Source organism: Dipodomys ordii, unplaced genomic scaffold (assembly GCF_000151885.1).
Source record: "Dipodomys ordii isolate 6190 unplaced genomic scaffold, Dord_2.0 Scaffold50, whole genome shotgun sequence".
In the NCBI taxonomy this organism is placed as follows: Eukaryota; Metazoa; Chordata; class Mammalia; order Rodentia; family Heteromyidae; genus Dipodomys; species Dipodomys ordii.
This window is the reverse complement of record NW_012267266.1, coordinates 3,838,344-3,858,122: the sequence shown is the minus strand read 5'-3', so window position 1 is coordinate 3,858,122 and position 19,779 is coordinate 3,838,344. Positions and strand designations below refer to the sequence as shown.

The 19,779-nt window shown below is 52.4% G+C and overlaps 1 long non-coding RNA gene across 1 annotated transcript in view; it reads left to right on the top strand.

Annotated features, from left to right (window-relative positions):
* Positions 1–5,029: 5,029 nt before the first annotated feature.
* The window catches only part of LOC105988671, a 29,139-nt gene continuing 14,389 nt past the window's right edge, over positions 5,030–19,779 (top strand). Inside the window, exons 1-2 of the long non-coding RNA XR_001175212.1 lie at positions 5,030–5,291; positions 6,977–7,089. This is a non-coding gene — a long non-coding RNA (uncharacterized LOC105988671). The remainder of the gene's footprint in view (positions 5,292–6,976; positions 7,090–19,779) is intronic.

Genomic DNA, 19,779 nt, shown 5'->3' with positions numbered 1-19,779 from the left:
TCTTCTGTCCAGTTAACTACCAGAAAACCAGACGTGGCACTGCCACTCAAGTTGTAGAGCACTTGCCTTGAGCTGAAGAGCTGAGGGGCCAGCACCCAGGCTCAGAGTTCAAGCCCCACAACTGACAATAATAAATAAATAAATAAATATATATATATATATATATATATATATAAGAATCCATATTGTCCTCTACCTAGAGTATGGCCAGGCCATGTGAGGCTCATCCACACTTTCTGTCCATCAGGATTTCCCACCTCCTTCCTCTCCCTCCTTCTTGTGCTCGTTGTAGGGCTTGACTTCAGGGCCAGGGCACTATCCCTGAGCAATTTTGCTCAAGGCTATCTAGCATTCTACCACTTGAGCCACAGCTCTACTGATGGTTTTTTAGTGGTTAATTGGAGATGGTCTCATGGACTCTCCTGCCATTCCTGAGCTGGCTTTGAACCTTGGTCTTCAGATCTCAGCCTCCTGAGCAGGTAAGATATAGGTGTATGCCACCAGCAACTGACTTAGGGCTTGAGATTTCATATTATTTTCCCTTCTGGAAACCTGCTCATCATCAATACTTGAAGGAAGTCCTGTTTTTTCTTGGGACCAGTGGAGGAGAGATGGAGCTCCATGCAACTCCTGGGACCCTCCTGGAAGTACCAGAGAAATCTACTTTAGCAGTAACAACCACTGGGCAGGAAGCCTGAAAATTCAAACCTCCAGAAACTCTGAAGGGGTCTACAACTGTGAGACCTTAGTCCCTAGGTTCCAATACTTTCCCCCACTAACCCACTTGAAACCACAAGACACATTTGTGTGTGTGTGTGTGTGTGTGGTTTTTTTTGGGGGGGGGTTCTGAGTCTAGAACTCGATTCAGTATCTGACATTTTCACTCACTGGCTGGTTTTGTACCACCTGAATCATGCCTCCTACCCCACATTTGTCTTCATATCCAAAGTTTGGAGCTGGTATTTGCTGGAACAGCATAAGGTTTTGTGTGTGTATGTGTCGGTTGTGGGGCTTGAACTCAGGGCTTGGGCTTTGTCCTTGAGCACTTTTGCTCAAGACTAGTGTTCTCCCACTTCTGGTTTTAAGGCGGTTAATTAGAGATAAGAGTTTCACAGCCTTTCCTGCCTGAGTTGGCTTTGAACCGTGATCCTCAGAGCTCAGCCTCCTGAGTAGCTAGGATTACAGGCATGAGCCACCAGTGCCTGGCTAGCACTGTTCAATCTTGCAGGACAGGATGGGCTCTGAATCAGACTCACAATGCTAGCTGTCTCTTTGGTTGCTGTGTGACTCTAGGAAAGGCACTTCACCTTTCTGGGTCTCAAAGTTTCCATTTGAAAAACAGGTGTTTACTAGTGCCTGCCTATAGGAGTAGGCACAGGATTAAGTTTTTAAAAAATCCATAAAACTATCTGGCAGAGTAACAATCATTTCTGGAGATGGGGAAGAGGCATGCACTGAACGAATTCTGGGGGCATTTCTTCAGTAATTATTCAGGTGCTGGCGACTGTGTTGATTGATTTGTGGGTCTGAGGCTTCAGGATCTGGGTGCCCTATTCTGAAGTTAGGAGCCTCCTCCAAAGAGAAGCGATGCCCATTAGTTTTTCAAACATGTTTTCTGCACATGAATGGATGCTCTCAGGTAAAACATTAATAAAATCTACATCACGTTGGTGGGGAAAATTAAATGTAAATTAGATAATTAAAAATGAAGCTGATGCCCGCTGCTTGGTGCTATTACCTCTTATTAAAAGTTATGAGAGGTAGCCTTGGGCAGGGGCTTGGTTGCAGGTTTGGATGGGGTGGGGGTGGCAAGGGGAGCCCAGTTTGGTCTTTGAAAGGCAGACCTCAGGAATGTTTCCTTGTGGGCTGTGGGAGAGAGAGAGGTAGAGAGATGGGGAGTGGCTTCAGAGCCTTGCGTGTGAGCCTAGGTTGTAGGTTTTAAGGTCTCTGAGTGGGAACCTTCTACTTATTAACCTCAGGGTTTCTTCATCTGTAAGAAGGAGGATAGCAATCCTTCTTCCTAGGACTGGGTGGGGATTCGGTGAAATACCGTTTAGAAAGTATCCAGCATTGGTCTGGCACATAGTAGGTGTCCATTTAGTAGCTATGATTATTAGTGATATCACCAGTATTTAGTCCCTTTCAGCAACAGACCCCACGCAGAGGACAACAGGCCTTCATTTCTGCAGAGGCTGCCTGGCCTGGCACAGGAAGTGGTACTGTCACCCCATCCTTCAGGATGACTGTCACCTTATTCTGCAGGATGAAGACAGTAAGGCTAGGGGGAAGGGAACTGGGGGAAGGGAACCTGGAGGCCATATGCCCTATGCCATAGGTAACATTTTATTATTCAGAGAAGGGCCTTAAAATCAGCACTTGGAACAGAGCTCCAGCCTGTAGATCATTCACCCATGTTTTTGTTTTTGTTTTGTTTTTCTCCATCATGAGGCTGGAACTCAGGGCCTGGGCACTATCCCAGGTTTCTTGCTCAAGGCTAGCACTCTACCACTTGGAGCCATAGTGTCACTTCTGGTTTTCTGGGGGTTAGTTGGAGATGGGAGTTTCACGGGACTTTCCTGCCCAGGCTGGCTTTGAACCACTATCCTCAGATCTCAACCTCCTGAGTCGCTGGGTAGGATTACAGGCTTGAGCCACCAGTACCTAATCACCCACTGTTGTTGTTTCTCCTGCACCTGCTCAGTGCTCCAAATCCTGCACTGGGGGAGCGGAGGGGGGTGAGGACCGCCCAGGTGAATTCCACCCGACCCCTCCGCCCCCCAGCTAAGCTTCCAAGGAGTGTTCCAATCAGAGCTAGCCCCCCGAGAAGACAGACAGGCCTCTGTGGAGGGGGAGTTGCATGTCTGAGGACCCCCCAGAGGTGCCATGTGGGGGGATTCTAAGACGCTGGGGGAGGGGGGGGTGAGTGGAGGATGGGCGAGGCAGAAAGCAGGGCCAGCCGGCGATAAGGCCGGGAGGCCGGGCGCCTGGGCCCGGCCTGCGGTGGGCAGCGGAGGGCGCACGGCGAGGGGGTGGGGACACGGCGCGGGTGAGTCACCGTTTCTGGGCCAGGCAGGCGGCGGCTGCGGAGCGGGGGGCGCATTCCTGGCTGGCAGAGCGGCCGGCACTAATGTCTTTCCCACATGGCCCCAAGTTCCCCGTTCGGCACGATCACACGGGCAAGACGCTCCCGCGGCCACCCCCGCCCCAGCTGCCGGCTTCCCACAGAGCCGGAGGGGAGGGAGGGAGGGAGGGAGGGGAGGGGGCGGGAGCAACTGGGCCTCCAGGGGTGGGGTGGCCGGGGCTGAGCCCCGTGCCCGGCACTCGGGGAGCGACACACAAGGCAGCATTCCCAACTGGAAAGTGGGGGAAGGAAGGAGGCTCCGGGACGGCCATGGATCCTGGGCCACGTCGCTGCCTCTCGGGGGGGCCCCCACTTCATCCACCCCCGCCCCGGCTTTCGCACTGGAATTGTTGGAGACGCCCTGACCCCACTGGCGGCGGGATCGTCGGCAACCTCGGCGGCCCAGGATCTACGCCATCGGCCTCCCCCTCCTTCCCGACCCCGGCGCCCTGGTCGGGGCTGCAGGGCATCCGGTGGGGGGGTGGTGGTGGTGGCCGGGGAGGGCGGTTCCTGGACCAGGCCACCCCCTGTCTCTCCTGCCGTAGGGTGGGGGACAGTCCTCCCTTAAAGCCGAGGGAACTGGGAGAGCTGCTCTCCCACGCAGCCCCTGTCCCTGGGCCAGACCCCTAGGGGGGAAACTGAGGCTGGAGCGGCCCACCCAGAGCTCCCTGACTGTTAGGGGAAGTTGGCTGGCAGTTGTCCCTCCAGCTGGGCTCAGAGGCGAGGCGCTAATGAGAGTTAAATGTAGGGCGTGAGTCACCTCCGAGGGGGAAGAGACCACCCTCAGACGTGGAGGGTGGGGGGAGGTCTGTCCAGACTGCTCAGCCTTTCCCCACTCCCCTGCACCTCACCCCCTACACCTTGGCAGGATGACCCCCCAAGGGGCTGGCTGGGAATAGTGGGAGGACCTGAGGATGGACCAACACCTGGGAAAGTCGGTGGCTGGGAGCCATGGATTATGGTCATGTCTTGGGATGGGGGCTGGGCAAAGGGCCCAGGCCACCCTGAAGATCCCTCTACCCCCTGTGGCCTGACTAGCCTTGTGCAGGCCACCAGGCTGTGCCCACACAGAGTGTCTGTCCTATCCCTCAACTCCCACCCTCTCTGACCTCCAAATTGTAGCATGGGGGTCTGCAGTCCTGAGGACAGGGTAGAGCTCTCTGTGTGAGTGTGTGTGCACGCACGCGCTTGTGACTGGGTGTGTTTAGGTCTGTATGCGCACTTGGGCATATTTCTGTATGACTGGCTGTTACTGAGTGGATTTGTGTTGAAAGGGCTTGAGAAAGAATGTGCCTCTGTTTGTCCCTCTGTGTTTATGTGTGAGTCTGTAGGACTCTTGTCAGCTTCGCTCCATCCATGGGGGGCCCTTGTTCTCCTTGAGCACCCCACTGTTGCTCACCAGGAGCTGCAGGGTTAGGGAAGTGAGTCAAGGAGAGTCAGGTAGGGGATCAAGTGCCTCTGTTTCCCCAATGGAATTTCCAGGCTGGGTGGTCAACACCAGGGGGTAGATGGTGGACAGCCACAGGAGAATCCCCCCCCCAAGAGAACCCTGCTCAGCAGTCCCCTCCCTGTTCCCTCTGCTCCCAGCCCTTCGCCTCCTGGCAAGAGCTTATTTGCATGGTATTTACATTTCATTTGCATCGTGTTCAATTAAAAACCTGACCAGCTCCCGCCTGCCTGGCGCTGCCTGCCCAGCCTGGTGAAAACGTTGGTTGGGCACTGCTGCATTCCCACCCCCACCCCCCATGGACTGACCCATGTGGGAGGGGTCCTCCCCTCAATGAGATCATCCAAGTCACCCACTGGAAGAGCAGAGCTGGCTGGAAGGACAAATGGAGAAACTGAGGTCCAGAAAGGGCTGCCTTGAGCTTCAGGCTAAGGGCCAGTCTCAACAGAGCTAGAATATTAGCAGCAAAAGCTGTCCCTTTATAGAAGATGCCAGGAGTGTGGCCAGCACCTGGTGTGCACTATATTATGGGAATGTCACTCCCCTTTGAGGTCAGGCCATCTCTGAACTATCTCTCCATTTTACAGATGAGAAAAACAAGGCTGGAGAGGGCAAGCCCAAGTCCACCTAATGAAGAGTTCAAATCTCTGTTAGCATGTCTTCCGAGTCTGTGCTTCAAACTGGGAGCAGGACTGAGGAAAGGCCACTGCCTCCTCATTCCTGGTGAGCCAAGTTCATTATCTCCAGGGTCATTAACTTTGCATGGGCTATGGCAGCTTCCACCCTGACCCGGGAGAGGGCCTGACTGCTGTCTTGTTTCTTGCAACTGACAACCATACCTATTCCTGGCTGAGGGCTGGAACCCTCTCCTTGTGGCATTTCTTTCTGGCACCTGGGCCTTTTCTGTTTGGGGGCTTCAATCAGAGCCAGCAAGTTTGTAGGAATCAGGTAAATTTGCATCATCAAGTTTGTGACGATGGGGGCTGGGAAGGTGGCTCAGTGGTAGAGTGCTTGCCTTGCATGCGTGAAGCCCTGGGTTCAATTCCTCAGCACCACATAAGCAGAAAAAGCTGGAAGTGGTGCTGTAGCTCAAGTGGTCGAGCACTAGCCTTGAGCTGAAGAGCTGAGGGACAGCACCAAGGCCCAGAGTTCAGGCCCATGACTGACAAAAAAAAAGTTTGTGTGATGATGGTAGAAACTAGAGAAAAAGCTGAAGGTTAGACATGGAAAGATCAGGCAGGTCCTCAGGGACTAGCTTGGAAGAGACCCCTTCATTCTGGATCTGGAGCCTTTCTGGAGTTCGTGCAGCCAGAGCTGGAGCTGGTCTGGTGGATGGTATCTGTTTGCCCAGATGGGAACTGTGAGAAGTGAGGAGAAAGTAGGAGTCCCATGTTGCCCATGGCTACATCCAGGATCCAGAAGCCAGGGACTTCCTGGTATTAACAAGGCTCAGAGGAACTTCCCCTGAGCCGGATCTGATCCCCGGACTTAGGGATCTAGGGAGATTCCTCTTATTCCTGGTTGGTGGGAGAGAGGAGAACTGGTCAATCAGCAGACTGCTCCTTTGTAACTACAGTGATGGGTTCAGAGATAGAGATGTGATTTGGGCTTTGGCAATCAGATGAATCTCAAGGCTTTGATGGAGGTGTTCTGATCTAGTGCTGGAAGACTTTGGAGCTACCACCTTTTAAGCAAAGCTACCTGTGAAGCCACCAAAGGACACTGATCCGAGCTGGAGATGTAGCTCAGTGGTGGAATGCTTGCTTAGCATGTATAAGGCCTCAGGTTTCATCCTCAGCATCTCCACCTCAGAAAGAAACAAAACCAAAAACAAAAAACACCAAAAAACCTGAGAAACTGATCTCCTTGTATTCAAAGCACTTTCTTGTAGTCAAGACTCAGAATAAGGGCTGGGAAGGTGGCTCAGTGGTAGAGCGCTTGCCTTGTATTCATGAGACCCTGGGTTCGATTCCCCAGCACCACATAAGCAAAAAGAAAAAAGCTAGAAGTGGTGCTGTGGCTCAAGTGGTAGAGCGCTAGCCTTGAGCTGAAGAGCTGAGGGACAGTGCCCAGGCCCAGAGTTCAGGCCCCACAACTGGACCCCCCCCCCAAAAAAAAGACAGAATAAGTCAGTGTGTGTTGCATTTCTCACATTTGCAGCCTGACATTCTTCCTGGATAGCTCAGGCTTCACCTATTTCTGACTTTAGCCTATGTCCGTATGCTATTCCTTTGCTTGGAAATGGAATGCCTCCTTTTGCCCTCTCCTGACCAGCCAGTCTTGTGTGTAGAGGCCCAGGCCATTGCTCTCTGCACTCTTGGGAGTTACCTGGGACTGCTGATCCCTGCTTGATGTCCTGGCTTGCTCAGTGCTGTGCTACACTGCTCTGTGTTCATTTCCCTGTCCAGATTTACATGCCATAGTCTATCCCAAAGTGGATTGTAAGATCCTAAACGTCAAGAGCCCAGTCTCCTCCTGAAGTCAGAAGAGCTACAGCAGAGCAGTCAGAAGCTTGGTGCAGGTATGGGCAGCCATATTCAAACTAGCCCATCTGTATGAGGTCTTTGCACTAGTCCCTCTCAGTTTCATATTCATATATTCACACACACATATACACATATGTACACACATATATGTATGAAAGAAACGGGGCTGGGGAGAGAGAGAGAGATGGAGGAGATGTGTAGCTGTTTCTTGTATAGCCCAGGCTGGTCTAAAACCCATGATCTTCATGTCTCAGCCTCCCGAGGGCTGAGATTTTAGGTCTTGTTCTTTATAATGACACTGTTACAGTGGATGTAGTAGTTCACACCTGTTACCTCAGCTACTCAGGAGACTAAAATTAGTCAGAAGAAGCCAGGAGCTGGTGGTTCATGCCTATAATCCTAGCTATTCAGGAGGCTGAAATCTGAGATTGTTGTCAGGAAAATCCACGAGACTCCTATCTCCTATTATCCAGTAAAAAGCTAGAGATAGATCTGTAGTTCAAGTGGTAGAGCTGGAGCTCAACTACAGCATTAGCTTTGAGCACAAAAGCTCAGGGACAGTGCCCAGGGCCTGAATTCAAGACCCAGGACCAGGGCTGGGAAGGTGGCTCAGGGGTAGAGCGTTTGCCTTGCATGCATGAGGCCCTGGGTTCGGTTCCCCAGCACCACATAAGCAAAAAGAAAAAAAGCCGGAAGTGGTGCTGTGGCTCAAGTGGTAGAGTGCTAGCCTTGAGCTGAAGAGCTGAGGGACAGCGCCCAGGCTCAGAGTTCAGGCCCCACGACCGGACCCAAAAAAAAAAAAAGACCCAGGACCAGTGTACACCCCCCACCCCAGCTACTGCATACATGCAATTAGGAAAAGCAGTCTGAGGCCAGCCCAGGCAAAGAAAGTTCATAATCAACCAAAGCAGGGTGTGGTAGCATGCATTTGTCATCCCTACTCCTTGGCAGGTGTAAATGGGATCCTGACTAGGACAAAATCTTGATACCCTATTTGAAAACTGAATAAAGCAAAAAGGTCTGGGGACTTGGCTTAAGTGGTATGACTTTTCCCTAGCAAGCATGAAGCTTTGAGGCCAAACCCTAGTTCCTCAAATAAGTAAATAAAATTATATGAAGTGGGCCTATAGACTCAGTTACTCAAGAGGTAAGATAGGAGATTCTTTGACCCCAGAAGTCCAGGTGTCCTGTTATTTATTTATTTAATGGTCCTGGGACTTGAACTCAGGGCCTGGGTATTGTCTTTGAGCTTTTTTGCTCAAAGCTAGTACTCTTCCACTTGAGCCACAGGTCCACTCTGGCAATTTTGGTAATTAATTGTGCATAAGAGTCTCATGGACTAGGCACTGGTGGCTCAGGCCTGTAATCCTGGTTCTCAGGAGGCTGACATCTGCGGATCGTGGTTCAAAGCAAGCCTGGGCAGGAAAGTCCCTGAGACTCTTGTCTCCAATTAACCACTAGAAAAAAATGCTGGAAGTCAAGCTGTGGCTCAAAGTGGTAGAGCACTAGCCTTGAGCACAAAGAGCTCAGAGATAGCACCCAGGCCCTAAGTTCAAACACCACCACGGCCAAAAAGAAAAAAAAAAGTCTCATGGGCTTTTGTGCCCGGGCTGGCTTTGAGTTGTGATCCTCAGATTTCAGCCTCTTAAGTAGCTATGCTTACAGATGTGAGCTTTTTAGCTTTTTTTAAAATTTATTTTATTTTTATTTTAAGAAAGGAGCTGACCATGTAGCCCAGGTCACTCTGGACCCTCAAACACAGGAGGCAAGGCCAGTCTGGGCAATATAGGGGGACCCCTGTCTCAAACAGACAGCAGCCAGAACTAAAACTAAGGATTCTGTAAAAGAGGAGATGTTCAGGAGAGGTAAGGCTACATGAAAAGTACTTAACATAGCCCATAGATAATTAGTGGGTACCCACCCTGTACCCATAGCAGAAAGCTCAGCAGTGAAGTGTCTTAAGCCAAGATCCTTGACTTCAGACAAGCTGAAGGTGGAGGTTGGGGTAGCCAGTCAGGAGAATGGGGTAGCCTTCCCTTAGCCTGACGGGGATCCCTGCGGGCAGGGCAGTGCCTCCCTCTGTCCCCCTTTTGAGGTGGGGGGGGGAAAGGTCCAGTCATTCCCCTCCCCCCCTCCAGTTCTCCCCTCCCTGTCCACCCTTCCAGCCAGCAAAGCTCCGAGTTAATCTCCTGGCCCATCAGGGGGTGACAGGAGGTGTCTGTCATTTGGAGCCAAGGCCAGACTCGCTGGCTAATTGGGGCGCAGGCGCCAGGAGCACAGGAAATGGCCGGAGGGAAGCAGCAGAAAGGAGGGAAGAGAAGCCTCCCTCCTTCCCACCAACTAGGGACTGAGCCACAGGGCTCTTTAGAGGAAGAGGAAGGCCTTGGGATGAGGACGACTCTTCTTAGACAAATTGCTATTCCCCTTGATCACATTCATAATGATAGCAGTAAGCCTTTATTGAGCAGTTACTGTATAAATCAATACATTGATTTGAAACCTCCAATGTTTTTTTTTGTTGTTGTTGTTTTTTGTGTTTTTGCCAGTCCTGGGGCTTGAACTCAGGATCTGAGCTCTGTCCCTGAGGCTAGCACTCTACCACTTGAGCCACAGCTCCATTTCTGGCTTTTTCTGTTTATGTGGTACTGAGGAATTGAACCCAGGGCTTCATGCATGCTAGGCAAGCACTCTACCACTAAACCACATTCACAGCCCCACTCCAGTGGTTTTTTATAGCCCTTGGAAATTGAAATTAGATTCTGCCCAAGACTTGTGAATCTGTAGTTCCTATACCTCTGTCTTCCCTCTGTCTACTGCAACCTCCCCAGTAGCAAACTTTTCCTGTCTCAGGGCCTTTGCACTAGTCGTTTCATGCTCTTTAAAGCATTTTTCTCTTGGCATGATTAGCAATTCCTCATTCTTCAGGTCTAAGTTCAATAGTAACTCAGAGGCAATTTATAAAAACAAAAGCAACACTGCACTCTACCTACTCTAGTTACCTTGTTACATTATCCCGTTTATACTTTCACAGCGTTGGTTATCATGTGAAACTATTTCAGTTGTATACATATTTATTTTCTCCTTTCTAAAAATTGTTATTATAAAGGTGCTATAACAGAGGGGTTACAGTTACATGTTCGGCAATGAGTACATTTCTTTTTGGACAATGTCACCCCTTCCCTTGCTCTTTCTCCATTTCCTTTACGTATTTGTGGCTTATATTCATTCTCCTACTCCTGTCACAGACCTTGTCTATGATTTACTGCTGGAACCTCAGTCCCTCAAACAATGTTGGGCAAATAGGAGGCCCTCATAAATACTCATTAAATAAATGAATCTAAGTACTTCATGCAACTTAGTTATTTCAAGGGTCAGAAGCTTGGTAGTATGCATTTATTTATTTAGTGCCAGTGCTAGGACTGAATTCAAGGCCTGAGTCCTAGCTCTTCTGCTCAAGGTGGGTGCTCTATCACTTGAGCCATACCTCTACTTCTGGCTTTTTTGGCAATTAATTGGAGTTAAGAGTCCCATGGACTATTCTGCCAAGGCTGGCTTTGAACCGTGATCTTCATATCTCAGCCTCCCAAGTAGCTAGGATTACGATAAGGATCCCCAGTGACTGGCCCTTGCTGATGGTCTTCTCTCCTGTTGTCTTGGTCACCTAGAAGTCCCCGACTCTGGGTACATATCCTACTACTTTCGCCATACATCACTTGAAGCCATACTGCCTCCTCCAGGAAGGCTCCAGGGTTAGTGTTTATCTGTAGGTATGAGGATCCCTGCCAGGTGGTTGGTACTCTGTGTTACCCTCAGTGTCCATCACATAGCTGGCACAAAACTACTCAGTAGGTTTCAGATTTTGCCTCCTATTCATTTAACAGATCCAAGCAAGCCTAACCCTTCAGCTTCCCTTAGTCTATGTCTTTTCCTCAGGTACCCACTGGAAACTCTAAGCTAGAAAACTGAACCTGGGGCTGGGAAGGTGGCTCAGTGGTAGAGCGCTTGCCTTGCATGCCTGAGGCCCTGGGTTCGATTCCTCAGCACCACATAAGCAAAAAAAAAAAAGCCAGAAGTGGTGCTGTGGCTGAAGTGGTAGAGCGCTAGCCTTGAGCTGAAGAGCTGAGGGACAGCACCCAGGCCCAGAGTTCAGGCCCCACGACCAGACCCCCCCCCCAAAAAAAGAAAAAGAAAACTGAACCTAGAGGACTGAGGACGTGGCTCATGTGGTAGAGCACCTGCCTAGCAAGCCTGAGGTCCTGTGTTCAAACACTATAGTTCAATTTTTTTTTTAAAGTCCAACTTCCCCAAAACAAAAACAGAAAACCCAAAGTCCCAACCAAAACAAACCAACAACTGCAAACCAGCTTGGAGTCAGGAAAAAGATAGCAGTGGTTTCAAGTTAGTTACATTTACCAACTTCATTCCTTAACTGCTTATACCTCATGGCCAGCCAGGCCCCAATCCCCAATCTGGACCCACCAGGAAGGTGTCTTTTTTTTTTTTTCTTTGCCAGTCCTGGGGCTTGAACTCAGGGCCTGGGCACTGTCCTTGAGCCTCTTTGTGCTCAAGGATAGCACTCTACCACTTGAGCCACAGCACCACTTCTGGTTTTTGAATGGTTAATTGGAGATCTTTAAGTCTTGAAGGGACTTTTTTGCCCAACTCTGCTCTGGTTGGCTTCAAACCCAGATCCTCAGAGCTCAGCCTCCTGAGTAGCTTCCTATATCCTAGATACAATGTATCTAGATCAAAGGGTGGTTTCATTGTAACATTTCTACAATATATCCTGATCAACCTCAATCATCCTCTTATCCCACATTCCCCCTTCTTAAAGCAATTTCATTGTTCTATTTCCATTCATACAAACCAACTGCTTCTCCCCCATTAATTAATCCTTGTTCTCCCTCTTTGTTAGTCCTCCTGTCCAGCTTCTTTCTTTCTAGACTTGATAAGCTCTTACTATTGGCCTTTCTATTTCTCTTGCAGGCCCCTTCCCCTAACTGGGGCTGCCCTGCGTGTAGGTGTGTACGTAAGAGGTCTGCCTGGTCCTGGGTAGGACAAGCAGCCCTGCCATTTTCGCAGCAGCAGCAGCAGCAGCAGCAGCAGCAGCAGCAGCAGCAGCAGCAGCGCCTCTTTTTCTTCTTACCAATGGTTATGGGTTGGCAGATCCTACATATTTCCTGCTGCATTGCTCTGTGTGTGTGAGAGAGAGAGGAATGTTGGGGGGGTGTGGGGGGAGAGGGACACCATCATCTCATGTGTGGATCCTGGCTTTTGCTGACTGATTTCTACCTGGCCCACTCTATTCAGCCTCTCCAGGAAGGGATAGAAGGAAAGAAGTGACACAGGCAGAGGTGAGGGCAGGCAGCCTTATCATCTATCTTCAATACTAGAAGTAGTTGAGCCCTAAGAACCTTCCCTGGGTCAGCAGGAGGGTGGGTGGGGAGGCCAAGAGGTATAGGGTGTCAGGGCCTCAGTGCATTTTGATGCTATATGAATCAAATGCAAAACAGATGCAAATAATATGCAAAGTAGGACTTTATTTTTCTAGTCAACCACTCTGAGGAGCTCTGAAATAGGCAGTAGGAGGGCCCAGAAGCCAAGGGGAGGCGTGGAGGCGGGGACAGGTGTCATCGCTGCACTGTGGAGAGGATGCTGCATTCACTAGCATCTACTGTGTACCTGGTTCCAGCCTAGGCTCTTGGGGATTCAGAAAAACCTCTGACCTTGAGGATTCAGGCAATGGGACACTGAAGGAGGAAGGGCAGATCCATTTCCATGGCACTCAAAGGGATTTTCAGAGACATCTGTCCATGTAATGGTGCATAAGACAGATCACAGAATGGTTAAATTCTGCTGCCCTGGCTTAAGCCAGACCTGGGTTTAATTCGAATGTCGTCACTGGGTGACTTTGAGCAAGGCAAGTCACTAAGTCACTTGTGAAAACTTCTATTTATTTGCTCATAAATAAAGAACAGTAATTGTAGCAATCTCCTTGGGGGGGGGTTCTAAGACTCAAGGACTCGTGTGTAGCATGGATGGACTAGGGAGAGGTGCCTGGTTCTGGGTAAAGGTTCCATAAGTGGCAACTGTAATTTTTTTTTTTGTCAGTCATGGGGCTTGAACTCAGGGCGTGGGCATTGTCCCCAAGCTTCTTTGCACTCAAGGTTAGCTCCCTACCCCTTGAGCCACAGCACCACTTCTGGGTTTTGAGTGGTTAATTGGAGATGAGTCTCATGGAGACTTTCTGCCTTGGCTGTCTTCAAACTTATCCTCAGATCTCAGCCTCCTGAATAGTTAGGATTATAGTTATAAGCAACTGGCATCTGGCGACTGTGATGGTCGTAACTTTGTCCCCAAAGGATCGTCTCCTCCTCTTACTCCCTGCCAGGAGCTCCCAGAGGATGAAATATCATAATCAACAGCAGAAATATGGTGGCCAAGTCATCTGTCTGAGAGGGGATAACTCTCGGGGTTGCTTTTCTCTGTCCTTACCAACCCTGCCTGAGAGACATTTACTCAGCTGACTGGATGAGAGAGAGGGAAGAGTGATTGCAGAGTAACTCAGGATTAGGCCAGGATGGAGTTTAGGTCCTGGGAGGAGAGTCCAACAGTTTAGTGAGCTATGTAGGTAGACTGGATGGGTTCATTCCCAATGAATGCTCCCAAACAAAAATGGGGAATGTTCACAGGAGGAGGTTCTGCCTTCAACATGAAAATAAAGCCAGAGGTCACATAGAAAGAAGGGCCAGACTTTATGCTGGGGAAGGTTCTGGTGGGTGGAGTAGCAACAACGCCCATAATAATAGCAAAATTTATGAGCATGTTCTTTATCAGGCTCTGTACTAAACACTTCACATGGTATATCAAATTGAAACTTCCTGCCAGCCACGGGTGGCTTAAGCCTATAATTCTAGCAAATCAGGAGGCTGAGATATGAAGATTGTGGTTTGAAGACAGCCCAGGCAGGAAAGTCCTGTGACTTTATCTCCAATTAACCACACAGACACACAGACACACAGACACACACACACACACACACAGAAGTGGAGCTATGACTCAACGGGTAAGGTAGAGCACTGTGTTTGTACTAAAAAGCTCAGGGACAATATCCAGGCTCCGAGTTCAAGTCCCAGGACCTGCACTAAAAAATAATTAAAAATAAATGTTAAACTTCACAGCGACCGTCTGATCAGCATCCAACTTTCCTTCTAAATGCTGGAGGCAATTGATGGCGGTACTTGTCCAAGGTCACTCAGCTAGCACCCCTCAGCCTCTAAGTAGCTCCTCCATGTTCCCCGATGCCAGCCTTGGTTCCGCCCTGCCCTATTATAGCTCTTCTCTGTGTTATTCTAACTCACTGCACCTCCAACTTACCTGCCAGAATATCCCACTAAGTCAGCAACCAATCTGTCCTCCATCTCCTGATGTCCCTCCGTACACCCCCCCCCCATTTTCTCCCTGCGGGCTGGAACCCTAACCTTCCTTTATTTTAAACATTTAAGTCAGTCCTTGTCACTCCAGGCTCTCCCATCCCCAGCCCTCTGGGGGACACCAACTTTGACCCCACCCCTCAGGAGCTTAGCAGGCCCCGCCCTGTCTGCATCCACTTTAGGCCTAAGGACACGCCCACAAAACTTTCCCTACTTTCAATAGGTCAGTACTTTGCAGACTTGGAGCCCCAGTGTTGGCTGTGCCCCCACCCTGCTTGCCCTACCTCTCCCTCCCTGCTCTACCTCTTCCTACCCTTTGCTTGGCTGGCTGTCTCTGGTCTGTCAGGCCTCAGCTCAAATGTCACCTCCTCAAAGAGACCTTCCCTGACTACAATAGCTAATATCTCCCCACCCTGAAGTCAGTCTCACATGACCTATTTTAATGTCTTCTTGGCTCCTCACTCTCCACAGCGATCTTGTTCAACTATTTGTTTACTTGGTCATGGTCTGCCTCCCTGAACTAGAATTTAAGTTCTGTGAGGATGGGACAAGACTATTTGTTCTCTGGTGTCCTCAGTTTAAAAAGCGTCTGGCACTTAGTAGGCGCGCTCTATAAACCTGAGACTGTGTGTGCTTGGTGTGACCTGGAGCAAGAAGTCCTTGCTTCTGTGCCTCAGTTACCTTTTTTTTTTTTTAATTGCCTTCTTCCAGCCTTTCAGGGAGGCTCAGGATGAGATCAGAGATGGCAAAAAAAAAAAAAAAAGTTCGGGGGGGGGCAGGATACCCAACTGGGGATGAGGTCAGTGCAGAAGGCTAGAAGGAGCTTGCAAAGATCCTCTTGGCTAGACCTCTGGCCTGACCAGACCCTGGATCCCAGACCAGCAGGGGAGGGCGTGCAGGACTCCCTCGGGTGGGAAGCGCCTCTCGGCGGGGCCTCCTCTCCCCTCCCTCCCCGGGGAGGCAGGTGGAGCTGCGTCCTCATCTTTGTTCCCATCTGGAGCGCGTTTGGCGCGGCGTGGCGGGGGCGGGGCTGCGCCCCCGCGGTGCCCAGAGAGACTGGCCCGCCCGCTTATCTGATCTGCGGCTAATTGAAACTCCCTGCTCGCGAAGGTCAGCTCGGTCCCCTGACAGCTGCCGAGCCGAGCTGGGCCGGATGGAAAACCCGGGCAGTGCCGGGCCAGCGGGGCGCGGGGGGGAGGGGTGGTGGGGGGCTGCCGCGGCGACAAAGTAGACAAAGGCGGCCCCTCCCTCCTCGTGCGCGCTGCTGGGGGTCGCCGGAGGTAGCGGCCTTCGCCCTCACCCCGCGGGGCGCTTCTGCCAGCCCCTGGGCCTAAGGCTACAGTGGAGAAGGGGGGCGCTCTTAATCCCTACGAGCCCGCCCACTCTGCTCCCACGCCGGGGCCCCGTCTGGGGTCTCTGGGAGAGTCACCCCCAACTTCCTGCCCCCCACCCCGTCTCCACGCCCCGGCTCTGAGACTTCCTGCCTCCCCAGCTCCGGGCAGCTCAGACTGTGGGAAGCTGACGGGGCGGGGGCGGCCCGGTCCCCTCCCCCTGCGCACCCGACGGGGCGCTGGGGGTCCGGGAGGAAGTGTGCGCGGTGGGGGGGCCCGGCGCGGCCCCGGGGCCGCCATCCGGTGGGGCAGGTGCGGCCTCAGTCCTGCGAGGGAGGGCTAGCCGGCCTGTTGCTCACGGTGCTGGCGCAGAGGGCGGGGAAAGGGCGCCGCGGGGGGCCCCGTTTCCAGGGTTCCGGGTGCGGATGTGGTGAGCTCTGGAGATTCCAAGCCTGCCCGCCGCGCCTCTCCGCCAGTCCCTGGTCTAGCCCTACCATATTTGTCGCCCCACCTGCCGCCTGTGGCCTCCGTGGAGGTGCCAGGGGGGTGGGGGCTGAGTGCGTGTCCTGATCAAAGCCTTTGGGGCCTTGACTTTCCCAGTCTGGAAAAAAATAACCCCAGCCTTGATGTTCAGAACCACTTGCCAAACAACAGTGTTTAGCCCTAAACGATCCCTTTAAGTCGTACAATAACAATTCCATTTTGCTGATGAGCAAGCTGAGGAGCAGAGAGGTGGTGACTTGGCCCCAGTCACGTAGCTAGTAGGCTACGGAGCCGGTGCTCAGCTCTGGCGCCACGGCCGGCCTGCTCGCCACCGGCGGTCTCGTCCTGGCCAGAGCTCTTTCTTGCGTTGTGCACCAATATAGGTCGATTCCCCAGGGCCTCTGCAAGTGCGGCGAACCCCTCGCGGAGTCTCGCCGCACGTGTTCCCATCTTGGGGCTAGGCACGTGTTTCGTGGCGCAGTCCCGCGTGCCAGAGCCCGGGGACAGAGCTGAGCTTAGCGCACTGGTGCCCAGGTGCGATATTCCCGGCTGAGGCTTGGCGGAGTCATGTGGCGGGGGCCTGAGCCGCAGGCAGGGCGGAGCGGGGGCGGAGAACTCGGAGCTGAGTCCACGCGGGCCACGGCGCCTGGGAGGCCGCAATCCGGGCGCCTGCAGCCGGCGAGGCGCGGGGTGACGCGCGGGGGCCCAGCTACCGTGACCTCCTCCACGGTTGCCATGGAGACCGTGCACTATAAATAAAAAAAAAAAGGAATTTCAAACCCGTTTTCTACGGAGCTTGGCGGGAGGGGTGGGGGGAGCTCTCTTTGAATCGAGTTTCCCATTTCACCTTCCCAGGCGGCAGGAGCGCTTCCCCCGCAGCCCAGCCGGGAAATTGCCGCCCCTCACGCCGCGTGGCGCCCCCGGAGGAAGCTAATTAGCGCAGCCTGGGGAGCTGGAGACTGGGGACCTGGCCCCGGGGGGCCAAGGCCCCCCTTTTGTAGGGAGGGGAAAGCGCCTACAAATTGCCCCCCTCCCCACTCCTCCATCTCTCCAGGCGCGCGGGCAGCCCGGCGCGGGCCGGGGCATGGGGCGCAGGCGGGAGGTCGCATCTGCAGCTTTGGCGCAATGAATCAGGCGCGGCCGCCGCCACCGCCGCCGAGCGCGTCTGGCATCCGGAGTCTCCCGGGATCGAAAATAATTTGGGCAAAGCGGTGGGAGGTGTGTGCGCGCGCGTTCCGCGGGGAGGGCGGGGGAGCCGGCCGGGCGGGGTGCGCGGGGCGGGGGGAGGTGCCATCCGACAGCCCCGCTGTGGTGAGAACGGAGTTGACACTTCTTTCCTTTCCACTTACTGCGGCAAGTACCGCGAGGAAGCTTAACCCTCTCGCTGCTTGGCTGTCCGAGCTGGCGAGAGCGCCCTCCCGAGGGCGCACCTGGACGGAGACCAGGTGGGCAGACTCCTTGGAGATGGGAATTGTGGCCTGCTGGGGGTCAGCTCTCTGGCTCCTCAGCCTGGTGCTCCCATCCGGACATTCCTTCATGCATCTTCCCTGGGGCTTTTCTTTAGTACTTGCCTTTCCCAGATGTGGCTAGTATCAGTTCACGGGCCTCAGTTTCTCTACCCATACAAGAATGTCGGTGGTTGTCCTGAAACACCTTCTATCTGATGCCCTTGGTTGTGTGACCCTGTGACTTGGGACCCTAAGTCAGGGGTAAGCAGTTGGGAAAACAGGAATTGGAGCCGATCCTCTTCTCCCGTCAGTGTTCTGGGCGTCCTTCATCAAAATGGCCGGGTTCCTGTTTTTGCCTCTGATGGCAGAAATGTCACCGCTGCTGCATTAAGCACGCTCGGCGGGAACTCGGTTTGGAGTGAGGAGCTGGCGCTCAGCCCTGCCAAGCTGCCTGCTGCAGGGGGAGGGAGTGGGCTGGCTGGCCAGCCGGCCTGGCTGGGGTCAGCCTTTGTCTGTGAGGGGCTCCTACCTTCCTGCGGGCCCAGCCTCAAACTGCCTTCTCCCCGCAAGCTGTGCGGGTTGCTTCCATTCCACTCAAGTTTGGCCCAAGGGAGTGGGAGTCTGTTTAGACCTCTTGTGCCTGTCTGGCTCAGGGAAGACCTGGAGATGAGTTGGAGGGTGGGGGGGCTTATGTCTCTCCCCTATAATTGGGAACGTCTCTGGCCTTCATGTATTTCATCATTAGTATTGCTCATGTGGTGAGGAAGGGGTGGTAACCAAGCTTCAGGGGTCTCCCAATTTAAGCCCTGAAATTTCCCCCGGGAGGGCTCTAGGGGGAGTGTTTCCACATTGGCTTGGCTTCCTTCTGACCTAAGGATCCCACCACCCCAGGAATTCTTAGGCCATTAGGCCTTGAGAGAATGCAGATGTGGGGAGGAAGGAGAAGCCAGCCATGTGTACAGTGTGTGATCCAGTGTTGTCTGGTGGGGCCCTGTCATCTGTGCACTTCACAAGACCTGAGGGGTGGCTTGGCCCTCAGAGGCATCCCTAGAGGTGGTGGGATCTAAGCACATCACTACATTGACTGGGAGACAGAGAGCTGGGACTCTCTAGGGCCTCTCAGGTGTGGACTTCCCAGTTAAGAAACTCTGGGCCCTGTGATTGGAAGCATGGCTCAAGTAGTAGAGTACCAGTTCAGCAAGAATGCTGCGAGAGACTGAGTTTAACCCCCATTACAGGTGTGCGTGTGTATATACACACACACACACACAAAGTAGAGGTTCTGTCAACTGCTCACTGGTGTCTTAGGCCTGTGATGTCAGGAGGCTGGGGTCTGAGAATTGTGGTTCAAAGCCAGTCTAGTTAGAAAACTCTGAAACTCCAGCTCCAAAATCTCTAGCAAAAAGTCAGGCGGGATATTTGGCTTAAGTGTTAAAGTACAAATATAGGAGGCATAAGACCCTGAGTTCAAATCCCAATAACTCACTCCCACCCCCAAAAAAAGCTATGTGTCAACGGCTCCCACCTGTAATCCTAGCAACTCAGGAGACTAAGATCTGAGGACTGCTGTTCGAAACCAGCCAAGACAGGAAAGTCTGTGAGACTTCTCTCCAGTTAACCACAAAAAGCTAGAAGTGGAGCTGTGGTTCAAATGGTAGCACCTAGCCTTGAGCAGAAGAGCTCAGGAACAGCACCTGAGTTCAAGCCCCATACACACTCATACAAGAGTGTGTATTCTGTGATGCCATGCGTGTTAGCTATCAGGAAGCAGAGGTAGAAGGATCTCTATCTATATTCCAGGCCTGCCAGGACAAAAGCCAGAGATTGTATCTGAAAAACAAAAAGCAAAAGAACTGAAGCATAGGGGCTGGGAAGGTGGCTCAGTGGTAGAGTGCTTGCCTTGCATGCCTGAGGCCCTGGGTTCGATTCCTCAGCACCACATAAGCGAAAAGAAAAAAGCCGGAAGTGGCTCTGTAGCTCAAGTGGTAGAGCGCTAGCCTTGAGCTGAAGAGCTGAGGGACAGCGCCCAG